At 47.5% G+C, this 10,699-nt stretch overlaps 1 pseudogene; it reads right to left on the reverse strand.

Annotated features, from left to right (window-relative positions):
• Window positions 1-5,431: 5,431 nt before the first annotated feature.
• Window positions 5,432-6,700, reverse strand: LOC125507461 (annotated as a pseudogene).
• Between the last annotated feature and the right edge of the window lie 3,999 nt (window positions 6,701-10,699).

A 10,699-nucleotide genomic window follows, 5' to 3' on the forward strand; every position in this document is an offset into this window, starting at 1 on the left:
AGAACTCACATATATATTCATGAAAACATAATAGGTTCAGATCTGAAATCATGGCACTCGGGCCCTAGTGACAAGCATTAAGCATAGCAAAGTCATAGCAACATCAATCTCAGAACATAGTGGATACTAGGGATCAAACCCTAACAAAACTAACTCGATTAGATGATAAATCTCATCCAACCCATCACCGTCCAGCAAGCCTACGATGGAATTACTCACGCACGGCGGTGAGCATCATGGAATTGGTGATGGAGGAAGGTTGATGATGATGACGGCGACGAATCCCCCTCTCCGGAACCCCGAACAGACTCCAGATCAGCCCTCCCGAGAGGTTTTAGGGCTTGGCGGCGGCTCCGTATCGTAAAACGTGATGATTTCTTTTTCTCTATTTTTTTTCTCCCCGAAAGCAAATATATAGAGTTGGAGTTGGCGTCGGAAGGTCTCCAGGGGGCCTACGAGGTAGGGGGCGTGCCCTAGGGGGGGCGCGCCCCCCACCCTCGTGGACAGGGTGTGGGACCCCTGGTCTTCATCTTTGAGGAGGATTTTTTATTTTTTATTATAAGATATTCCGTGGAGTTTCAGGTCATTCCGAGAACTTTTGTTTTCTGCACATAAAACAACATTATGGCAATTCTGCTAAAAACAGCGTCAGTCCGGGTTAGTTCCATTCAAATCATACAAGTTAGAGTCCAAAACAAGGGCAAAAGTGTTTGGAAAAGTAGATACGACGGAGACGTATCATACTGCCTTGATCAGTTGCATCTCCACTATCTTCAGTGTCATCATCTCCCCCATGATTGTCATGCACGAGAGGAGGAAGGATTGGATCCATATCAACCTGAGGTGTGCTGGTCATTGACTTCTCTGGTTTCCCAATATCTTTTATTGTTTTATCTTCAATGAACACCACATCTCGGCTTCTCACAATCTTCCTATTTGCTGGATCCCACAACCTGTAGCCAAACTCTTCACTTGGTTGGCTGAGGTAGATGCACTGCTTTGTCTTGCTATCAAGCTTGGATCTCTCGTCCCTTGGAACATGTACAAATGCCCTGCAACCAAAGAACTTCAAGTGCTTGTATGATACCTCCTTCCCTGAGCAAACTCCCTGAGGAATATCACCTGCAAGAGGAACTGAGGGAAATAGGTTAACCACATACATAGCATTCATCAATGCTTCAGTCCAAAATGAATTAGGTAAATGAGCATGAGAGAGCATAGCTGTGACCCTCTCTGTGAGTGTCCTGTTCATTCTCTCTGCAAGACCATTGAGCTGAGGTGTCTTTGGTGGACTCTTCTCAAGCCTGATGCCAACATTTCTGCAATACCTTTCGAAAGGACCTCTGTATTCACCACCATTGTCTAATCTCACGCACTTCAATTTCCTACCAGTTTCTCTTTCAACTTTGGCATGAAACTCCTTGAAGGCTTCAAACGTCTGGTATTTGTGTTTCAGCACATACACAAAAACCTTTCTAGAATGGTCATCAATAAAGGTCACAAAGTATAATGCTCCACCATGAGATTTTTCAGTCATGGAGCAAACATCATTGTGCATAATATCAAGAACATTTTCTGCACGATGTGGAGGGAGTGTACGAAATGCAACCCTATGTTGTTTTCCAGCAAAACAATGTGCACATGGTTTTAAGGATATACCTTTGAACTCAGGGAGGTACTCCATGCGAGCAAGAGCATGCATGCCCTTCTCACTCATATACCCAAGCCTCTTGTGCCACAATTCAACCGAGGTGTCTTTTTCAGCAACATTCAACACCTTATTGCACAACTTGGTTTTAGTCACATAGAGATTACCTTGCTTACTTCCTTGAGCCACAATCAAGGAGCGTTTGGTGAGCTTCCATTTTCCTTCACCAAAATAACTAGGATGTTTGATATCATCAAGCTTTCCCACTGACAACAAATTCAGCCTTATGTCGGGAACATGCCTCACATCATCGAGCACCAATCTGCAACCTGTGTTTGTTTCAATGCATATAGAGCCCTTGCCAACAATTGCTGAGAAACCACTATTTCCCATCCCCACTTGGCCAGTAACACCACTAGTGTAAGATGTGAAATACTCCTTGTGTGATGTGATGTGGAATGACGCACCTGAATCCACAACCCAACTCATGGCCTCATCACGAACAACACTATGGCAATCTTCATCTTCAATGACTAGATAGTCCTCATCTGTTGCAGTCATGGCTGAACTGGTCTCAGCCTTTTGCTTGGTTTTCTTTGTGAGTTTCCCCTCTGCAAGCTCTCTTTTATACTTCCTGCACTCGCTCTTTATGTGTCCCGGATTGCCACAATGAAAGCAAGTAATATCTTTTCTCTGTTTTGACTTTGATCTCCCCCTGGATTTATTTTTGCCTTGCTGAAATCTAGTATTGCTGCATCCACGGTTCTCATTCTTCCCATGGGTTTCAGCCACATACGCATCAGAAGAAGAGGCATCATCCTTTTCCTTCTTTCTGGCTTCTTCATTCAGCATAGTGTTCTTCACCATCTCTAAAGTCAGCTTCCCATCCGGAGCTGAATTGCTAAGTGACACAACAAGCGTGTTCCAACTATCAGACATGGAACTCAGCAGCAACAATGCTTGTACCTCATCCTCAAAGTTGATCTTCATGGCTGAAAGTTGATTTATATGGCATTGGAAGACATTCAAGTGCTCAATCACACTTGTGCCATCTCAGTACTTAAGCTTTGCAAGTCTTTTGATCACCGATGCCTTGTTCACTGATGTCTTCCTCTCATACATAGACTCCAACTTCTGCCACATCTCATATGCATTTGTGTCATTTGCAACATGGTGGAAAATATTGTGGTTGATGTACAATCGAATCATACCTACTACCTTTCTGTGCAACACTCTCCATTTCTCTTCCGTGACACCTGTGGGTATCTTGTCTTTCACAATTGGCTCATACAAATCCTTGCAATAAAGGATGTCTTCCATCATGGGCTTTCATAATGAGTAATTGGAAGAATCAAGTTTTATCATGCCACTTGTAGTAGCACCTTCTTCCAAAGCCATTGTGAGCAGCACTTCCAGCAACAATCAAGCAACTGGGATTTGCAACCTTCTAAGCAACCAAGGCTCTGATGCCACTCTGTTGGGAATTAGCACACAAATGCACTTGTGGTTAACTGATAACTGCAGCGGAAACAAAGTAATCTCAGCACCACATCATGTACTAACTCAAGGATCGTTACTAGCACGAAAGGAAACATATGCAGCAGCATATATGGAGGCAGAAAATGTTAAGCAGCAGGCACGACACTCCTCAGCCTAGTGTCTTGTGGTAGGAGTAAGTTTCTGGACAGCACCAAGCATCAACAAAGAGACACCAGATTTTACGTGGAAAACCCCCCAACTTGAGGGAAAAACCCACGGGCCGAAGCCACCCAAATCCTCTTCCACTATTATCAAATGTCGGATACAACAAGTTCTTCTCTAGACAGCACTAGAGGATCTCATACATCAAGATTTCTGAATCTTGGATGAACACAAAAAAATTTGGGGCTCAAGAACTAGGGATTGGAACAATCTCACCAAAGATGGTGGAACCGCAGCTTGAAGGAGGCAAGGTAGTGGACCTGAACCATCACAACCTTGGGGAGGAGCTCCCTTTGCTTCTTCCTTCAATCTTCCTCTTCTTCCCTTGCTCTCTTGGTTTTCTCTCTTCTTCTCTCTTGGAGGATGAACTAATTTTCGTCACACTTGGTGGTGGCTGCTGGATGGAGGGTAAAGCATCCCCATCCACTCATGTGCAAAGTCCAAAATGACCCTAGGTCATAACCCTAATGGGTAGTGGGCTTCTGCACCTCTTTGGACTGCCTAAAAGGCCTCAAATGGTCATCTCCTCACAGCCCATATGAGGAGGATATCCCAACAGTTTTGATAAGAAAATGGAACAGTAATTTTCATCTTTCCAGTCATCTCACCGACTAAAAAATCTTGCAGACAAACCTAGAAGTAAGAAAGCATTGAGCTTGGCGTGGAGAAGATCAAGCATGTGGTGCAGGAGATCTACACAAGAAGCCATGGATGGGGTCCTACGGTTCTCAGGATCACATAGAGGTGGCTGAAAGTTTTCACATGCATTTGCCTCTCTTGTTTTCTTTTTCCATAGGTTGCGCAATCAGCTAGCTTTCCCTATTTTTGTTGTTTCACAATGACTTACTTCTGTTGTGTGCCAGTGATCAAAACGCTCTGTTATGTTAAGTTCATTACTGTATCTTATGAGTGTGCTGACTTTCAGGGCCCTGCGTGGTCACCGGAAAATAGCCTGGGTGATGGTTTTCCTGGTGATGCTCCAAATTGTTCTGCGTGTATTGCCCCAGCCTTTCTTTTGTTTCGCTCTCTCTGAATATTTGTATGTCTGGTAGTTTCTTCAATGGAAATCGACGAGGAAGGCTCGTTGTTTCTAAAAACTTTAACTTCTTTTAGGTACACGGTTATTGCAGCGGGGCAACAAATACATGTATAAATTCACTGACCGTAAGGTTGTTGTTGTGTATCTCGTAATAAGACAAGCCATTGCCTTCGCTATTCCTGTCTCTTACCTCTGGCTCCTACGTGTGTACCGCGCGGTAAAAACAACTTCTAGGTTTATCGGTAGGCTAGCACATACGCCCATGCACTGTAACGAAAAAAATTAGCGTTATGTGCAAGCAGAGCGCTACATAGCGATATTGCCATGAAGAAAATGCTAGTTGTCTCATCCAGCAAAAAGTCAGTTAATTGATTCTTTAGCTGATTCTTTAGCGATATTTTCTTATACGTGATTTTTATTTGCGTACGACCAAGCATTTCAAAAGGCCAAAAAGTCAGTTAATTGAAGAACAAGTACAACATCCTCTTACTCATCTCATCTCCGGCCGTGTACTTATGTGCCCAGACGTAGTCAATACCGCTGGCCGCGACGACAGATGGCAAATACCTTAGGGCGTGTTTGGTTACATTGTCGATTCATCCTGGCCCGGCGAACCTGGCTCTATTGAGCCGGTTTGAGGGGATGCAAGCCAAAAAACCTCAGATGCACATAGTTTGGTTGCCTGCATGTCCCTAGTTGCATGAGACAACCAATTTCGACCCGGCGTTTGGTTGCTGGCATTGCATTAGGCGCACATATGACATGGTGTTTGGTTGCAACCTGCATAAGGTGTTGTCACCATTTCTAACTAGTGCTGAGCTTACCACACAGAATCTGAACATGTAGCGCCATCTACTTAAACAAATGATAGTTAATCCTAACTATTATCAAATGACAGTTCAAATTATTAAGAGCCATTGGCTAAATAGGGGCTAGTTCATCGGTGCTACCAGATCTTCCTCTTCCTCTCCTCTTCTTCTACTTCTGCTTCTGCTTCAGCTGCTACTGCGCTGCTGCTGCTTCTTGTTCTTCTTCCATCTGCTTCAAATCCTGCACTGATCTCTGTTAAGCCACAATGCCTCTGCCCGCTCCAACCTTTTGTTCTTCCAAGCGTCATTGTCAAATGCCTCCACAGCATGGCCGGAGCTAACAACATCGTCAGGCTCGACATCTTCCTCCTCAGGCACGTGTTCATCAAAGCCCCACTGGAGGATCCAGTTATGCAGAATGCAACAAGCAAGAACTAGCTTAACCTGAGCGGAGTATGGGTGGAATGACTTCTGATCCAGGATCTTAAACCTATTCTTCAGAGCTCCAAATGCCCTCTCAACAGTTACTCTAAGGCTGGAGTGTCTGAGATTAAACAGCTCCTATGCAGTCCTAGGATAGTTCCTACCAGAGAACTCGTTGAGATGGTACCTTGTTTTCCTGAAGGGTGGAAGAATACCCGGCCGACATGCATAGCCAACATCTCCAAGGTAGAACTTGCCATCGGGGATGTTGATCCCATCAGGTCGACTCATGCTGTCGGTGAGAATGTTAGCATCATGCGCTGACCCCTCCCAGCCAGCCAGCACATATGTGAGCTTCAGATCAAAGTCAACAGCAGCAAGCACATTCTGGCTTGTGTAGTGCTTCCTCCCCCTGTATGCTGCTGACTGTGACCTAGGAACTCTGGCAGTGACGTGAGTACCATCTATTACCCCAATGCAATCCTGAAAATGGCATCACAAGTCTGTGTTAGTGCTCAACTTGAACAATACAAGCATATCAAGCCATGAAAAGTGTATATTGTCAATGCTCACCTTGAAGTATGTATACCATCTTGGGCTTCCGCGAATCTTGGGTGGAGTCTGGCCAGATGGTCTCCTGATCATCTCTCCTCTAAGCTCCCCAACAGCATAAAGCACCTGCTTGAAGTACCTAGAGATGGTCTCTATTGATCTCCTGAACGTGTTGTGAATGACCCAGAACCTCTGGTTATGGCCAACAACATGGAGGAACATGGCCACTTGCTCTTGGACACTGGTGTTGATGCTATCTTGTAACAGCCCCCTGCTCCTGAATGTCTCGATAAGCCTGGCAAATGGTGCTCTTTTCATTCTAAGTATCCACAGAGCCTCGACGTCATTGCAGTTGTAGATGTAGTTCAGATTTTGGATCCTCTCCTGTTCCCGGGGAAACAATGGACCATAGCGGATCAAAGGTCTCCCAGCACGACGAACAGCTCTCTGGTGCATGAACATGACCCATGCCTGAATCACACTAATCAGTGCTGCTGCCTGGATTATCGGCCTCATCCGTGCGTCCATAACCTAGTCGACATCGACGGTTCGTTCAATGGGAAATCGATCCTACACCTAGCTTAACGGCCTAACCACTGAGCTAACAAAAGGGGGGAGGGGGTGCTGCTTACCGGCATCAGAGACGAGGACGACGTAGGGGGAGCCATGGCACAGACTGGGTCGACCAGATGGTGGCCAACAGCAAGGGCAGCACCAGATTCGCCGCAAACGCCGCCGCCTCTTCCGCCGCCGCCTATAGCACAGATCTGAAATCGCAGCCACCGCCAGTAGTGAGGCAGTAGGGATGGAAGGGGGGCAGTGGCTATGAGTGAGCGAGTGAAAGGGGGGTGAGGCTAATTTGGCGCCGGGACGGCGCGCCAGATTTCCATCTCCCGCCATCCCCCTCGCCCTCGCCTCGCTCCCGCCCGTGCGACCTCGCGCCGCACTCAGCCTGGCTCGCGAGAAACTGCCGATCCGAGCGTTTTCAGCGAGCCAGGCTCTGGGTTGCTTTGAGGAGCGTGCAATGCAGGCCCAACAGGAAAACCGGGCAACCAAACAGGCCTCTCCCTTCCCGCGCGGGCCTGGTTGGGCTCGATGCGGGCAACCAAACACGCCCTTAGGGGTGAGCCTCTTCTAGTATGTTCTCGCTCGGGAGGATCACAGTTCTGGCGACACATCCAAAGGATCAAGGAGGACATCCGTGTAAAAATTTTCTTCTTCATAGGGAATGAGGATGGGACCCAATTTTGGCTGGACCCCTGGTTGGGTACCGAGCCTCTAAGAATGAGCTTCCCTGACTTGTTCTCGATTTGTTCGGACCCACTATTAATTGTTTCCATGGCCTTTCGATCTGTACAGTGCAATATTCAATTTCGTCGTACTTTTGGGCAAGCAGAGAGTGACACTACAGGTTGCCTTACCACTGGTGCTACTGGACTATCCAAACACCGTGTCTTGACAGATCTCTCCGACAGCGAAGTTTTCGGTGAGCACGACATACCATGCTTTATGCCAGTCACCTAACAACCCGTGGTTTTCACCCCTGTGGAAAGCCCCTCTGCCCTTGAAGACTAGGATCTTTGTGAGGCAGCTATTACGAGAGCGCATCCCTTCGGGGACTGAGGTACTTAAGCGGCATGACCCGGGTGATGACTTGTGCTGTTTATGTGCGGCACCGGAGACTGGGACCCATATCCTATTCTCTTATATGTCGGCACGGGTCTTATAGACGTTCGTTTGCGAGGCGCTTGGGCCCGACTGGGAGGCCTTGAACCTCACGGAATTCCCCCGGTCCAGGACTACGCGCCATACGCAACATTGCCCCCTATTCTGGCTTATCTTTGTGGCGATGTCATGGACTTTTTGGACAACACGTAACAAAATGGTGATTGAGAAGGTCTTTCTGAGGCAGGCGTCTGACTCCTTCAAATTCCTCGCTTTTCGTCAACACTGGCACCCGCTCTCGAGGCAGCGTGACCGCGATCGTCTCGGTCTCATGATGGATGCGCTTCTGGGTACAACGCGTCGACTGTCGTCCTCGTAGGGCCGCTTGGTGGCAGCTACTAGTTGTTTTTTCCCCTATTTTTCTTATGTTTTTTTTGGGTATGATTGTGCCGTTGCTTTAGCCGTCGTTCTTGATCCGAACTTTAGATGTAGATTGTGTGGACCGTTGCTTTATCTATAAAGCGGGCAAAAGCCTATTTAAAAAATCAGACTACGGCGAATGAGCTCCACCGGCCGGCCACGCCTCGCGGTCGGCTTGGTCGCTGCTCGGATCGTAATCATATGAGTGCTGCTAGACGGACGACACTGCTCGGACGATTTTTGGAAGATGCTATGGATCGAGCCATGCATGTGTAGGAGCAGGCGTCACACGGCCGTAGGATCAGGCGTCGTCTCAAAATCGGGCAGAGAGTGTCGGCCACAGAGTACTTCCGTAATCATATCATGTGCCCCCGGTCCTGATGTAGTATCGACGTCTGAAGACATTATTGTTGTGTATGAATGTATATGCCAACATTGTCGTCTCCTCGGAGAGGAGTCCACAATCTCGGTTTAATTCTCATGGGGAGTGCAAAGTACCTCCTTCCTTGCATGCCCCGTTTAATTAGCTCACACCTGAACCGTGCTCATTGGCCTCTCGTCCATTTTGTCTCATGTCTCTGTTGATTCCTAAGGATGCTAACAATCTGCATGCCACCGCCAGTGTGTGGTACAATTCTACTTCCAGCTCTACAACACAACTCTAGACCACTCATTCGGCTGAATCTGTTGATCAAATTCCTGATGCATCTCACTCCTAACAGATTTCACCATCTGACCGCCGCCGGCGACACTAATCGTCCTTGTCAATTTTGCTCCCCTCTTTCACTTGATCATTGTCCTTCTTGCAAACATGATTGTGTTGCACGCCAAACTAGTTATTTATATAAGGTCAGTGAATGAACATTGTGTGTGGCCTCGACGTTATTCCTTCACCAAACTTCACATGCCAATTGTTGTGGCCATTTATTACTACTGGGGCCGCCATTTATTTAAACTATGAGTGATTTCATTTTTCACTGACCTTATATAAATAACTAGTTTGGCGTGCAACACAATGTTCCGGCATGCAGCTTGGCCAGCCCTGCCATCCCAGGATTCCGGCGGGCTCTGGTCGCTGGATCTGGTGGTTCGTCGACGGGCTTGGGGCTGGTGGGACAAGGATTGGGGGGAATCTTTGGCCGGCAATGACGGCCATGATGTCGATGGTGCTCTGGGCTTCTTCCTCCTACCCGTAGGCATCATCGAGGTCTGCTCCCCTCCCCTTCCCTCCCATGGGTGTCCCTGGTGAAAATCAAAATCCTTTGGATTTGGCGGCGGTGGCGGCGCTTCGATGTCGTTCACCTTCTTGAAGGCATGGCCTTTGGACAATGGGAGGGCGGGCAATGCTCTCGCGCAGGTGGTCGCCCATGGCCATTGTTTGCGGTCGGTGTGTTTCATTGGTGCAGTGCTCAGTGGCAGATCGGGTTCCTGCTGGAGCTCCGGTTGTGTCCTGTGGCGTCGTGCATTTTTCTTCTCACCGCGTCTTCGTTGGTGCTTTCGTCCGGCGGCTAGGTCATGCGACGTGGTGGGTTTCAAAGGCAACCATCGCAATGGATGAGGGGTTTCACGAGATGAGGTGCTGGTGCATGTTGTCCTACCTTGGGCCTCTGGTTGTTCAATATCCATGCATGCTCAAGGGGAGCAACTCTGCCATGCCGATGGTGCGACGCCCTACGAACCAGGGCGAGAGGACAGGTGGTGCCTTCTTTGGTGGCGGAGACGGATAGTGTGACGCCGATGTTGCCTCGAGGATTTTATGACATATGGGTTTTCCTCCAGCGGCAAACCACCTCCCTGGCTTCGTCTCCTCTTCGACAAGATCGCAGCGTCCATCAAAGGCCTTTTGTTCAAGCTTCTGACTTTGCGCTATACGGTGGCCTACTAGCGGCAAACCATCTCCCTGGCTCCGTCTCCTATTCAACAAGATTGTGGCGTCCATCAAAGGCCTTTTGTTCAAACTTCTGAGTTTGTGCTATACGGTAGCCTGCTAGCTGGCTCTGTAGTTTCATGTATCCTTTTGTTGTTTCTATGTCTCTGTGTTGGTTGTGTGGCCATCATGTCTGTAAGGGCGTCATTGATTTAACGCATTTAAGCACTAATATGAAGTGATGGACAAACACAAGACACAAAGAGGATAAAGCAAGTATTGAGTGCAATATCCCTTGTGTGCTCTACAAATTCAGAAGATCATCCAGAAAACAACCGTCAACAACCATTTTTCATTACACACTTATTATTATCAATAGTATTGTTCCATATTTGGTCGAGAGCAACAACCAGAGACGGCTCGAAGGTGAATAATCATGTCACAACATATACAACATATAGACAATAAACTAAACACATTCAACCACATCGCCATGAGATGCGCAATGGCTCAATTGCTTTCCGGTGCGATTCACCGATGCTATAGCCTGAATGGCTGAATGTGAGCACCAAGTT

Source organism: Triticum urartu, chromosome 5 (assembly GCF_003073215.2).
Source record: "Triticum urartu cultivar G1812 chromosome 5, Tu2.1, whole genome shotgun sequence".
Lineage (NCBI taxonomy): Eukaryota > Viridiplantae > Streptophyta > Magnoliopsida > Poales > Poaceae > Triticum > Triticum urartu.